This window comes from Ovis canadensis, chromosome 1 (assembly GCF_042477335.2).
Source record: "Ovis canadensis isolate MfBH-ARS-UI-01 breed Bighorn chromosome 1, ARS-UI_OviCan_v2, whole genome shotgun sequence".
In the NCBI taxonomy this organism is placed as follows: Eukaryota; Metazoa; Chordata; class Mammalia; order Artiodactyla; family Bovidae; genus Ovis; species Ovis canadensis.
In genome coordinates, this window is record NC_091245.1 from 7,025,022 (window position 1) to 7,027,500 (window position 2,479).

Genomic DNA, 2,479 nt, shown 5'->3' on the forward strand with positions numbered 1-2,479 from the left:
GTGCAGCCTCTAAAACCTCAGTGTGCCCCTTATTCTGCTCAAATAATTGAACATCTGTTTTACAGTGCATGCGTGCTCACTTGCTCAGTCGTGTCCAACCCTTTGCAACCCTGTGGACTATAGGGTCTTCTGTAGGGTCTGCCAGGCTCCTCTGTCCATGGAATTTTCCCAGCAAGAATACTGGAGTGGGTTGCCCTTTCCTCCTCCAGGGGATCTTCCCAACCCAGGGATCAAACCTGTACCTCTTATGCCTCCTGCATTGGCAGGCAGATTCCTTACCACTAGCACCATGCAGCATCTCTACACAGTTGAAATTCCTATTATTAAACTGGGTGTATTTTCATTTTTACAGTGTTTCCATATCTCAGCCATCTTCTTCATCTTCCTCTTTCTTTTAATTCTTCTCTTCCTTCTCCTATCTCTTCCTCTCCTCTTTCTCCTCCTCCTCCTCCTCCTTCCTCCTCTTCCATGCCTCTGAGGATTCACAATATCAAATTAAAACTCTTTGTCCTGAATTTAATCTATCACATTCTAGACCTCCATTTTTCTGTATCTCTTTGTTTCAGGACAAGCTCCAGCTGTACTGTCTGTTGGCCAATCCATGAATATGCTTATCTACTTTGTTTCCTTCTTATGATCAGATTGTGTGATTGAGCTAATTGACCAACCTCCATTATAGGGGAAATCAGGTGTCAAACTCCCACCTATAGCTTAAGAGAATCTCTGATAAGAGGAGAGTCCTTGGGAAACCTCTTAGAACTCAGTTACAGGGACAGCTTCCTGACTAATCAGTCCACTAGAAAACCCCACTGACCATTCTTTAGATTTTGCATTTTCTGCCACGACATATACTCCATGAGCTTCCATCTTCACCAACCTTGTTGTTGACACTCACACATCATTTCTCTCAGGATATACAATACACAAGGAATAAATAACAGGACAGAACAAGAAAGAGTGAGGAAACTCAACACTAAGAGTGAGAGGTAAAGAGCAAAGCAGAATGGCAAAGAAACAAGATACTAATCCCAACAACCAGTTAGCAGTGGCTAAGGATTTCATCTGCTCTGTTCTCCTAAACAGAGACAGATTAAAAAGCAAGGACCTATTTGTATAAAAATATTAAATAGCCCTGGAATAAATTGGAAATATGATGCAGTTAGCTCAGGTTTGCAGATGTAACTCAACGTAGGTATCGAAAGTTGCTTTCACAAGAAGCAAATGTCACCTACCTGGGGTAAACCAAAGAGAACATGGTGAAATTTTTCTTCTTGGCCTTTCCCTATGTTAGCTGAAATCTTCAGGCAGTAAGAGGTCTTGCTCTAACTTGAGCCCAATAATCAGAAATTTGCTTGAAGTGAGCTAGAGTAGTCTTCAGAAAGCCTGGAATCAAATAACAAGTGGGGTAGTCCTGTTTAGTAGGAATCATTTGTGTTATTTTTACATTGAGAGCATAATATTTCTATTAAAAGATGTGGTCTGTTTAGGAGCATTATAAAATAAATAGAGAAGAGAACAAGAACTATTAAAAATTGGGAAACAATCTGCCAACATAAAATACAGAAAGAATAAAAGGATTTCTGAGCCTACTTTGAACAAACTTTGTTACTGTAGGGCTTCCCTTGTGGCTTAGCTGGTAAAAATCTTCCTGCAATGCAGGAGACTTGAGTTCGATCCCTGGGTTGAGAAGATCCTCTGGAGGAGGGGATGGCTACCCACTCCAGTATTCTGGCCTGGAGAATTCCATGAACTGTATAGTCCATGGGGTCTCAAAGAGTCGGACACAACTGAGCAACTTTTCTTTCGCTTGTTACTGTAGAGAATCATTTTTAGTTTCAGTAAGTATTACTAATGAAATCCAATTATGAATGATGGGAAAACTGCCAGACACAAAATAATCTCAAATAGTTGAGATGCTATGCCACAACCAGTGTGGACTCAGCTTCTGTTTGTTTCATCTAGCAGAGCACCTAGTTTTTCACACAGCTTCTGAACCAGCCAAACACATCCTCCCTGAGACCTGGTGCTCTGCTGGTTGAGGAGTGGTAATGGTGTTGGATGGATCTGAGGTTGTTGTCAGTCATGACACCATAATTCCCTCTGTGAGTGTCCTTCAGCAGGGGAACATGGAGATCAGAGCAATGGTCAGAGAAACTGGGCCACCCCAAGCCTTCTGTGTGTGTGCTCAGTAGCTCAGTCATGCTGAACTCTTTGCAACGCCATGGACTATAGCCTGCCAGGCTCCTCTGTCCATAAAATTTTCTAGGCAAGGGTGCTGGAGTGGGTTGTCATTTCCCTCTCCAGAGGATCTTCCTGACCCAGAGAGTAAACCCAGGTCTCCTGCATTGGCAGGTAGATTCTTTACCACTGATCCACCTGAGAAGCTCCCCAAGCCTTCTGGCCTACATCAACACAGAACAGTTGATTGAATGATTGCTAATGCATAATGAATAAAATGTCAGTGAAACTCACCAGAACC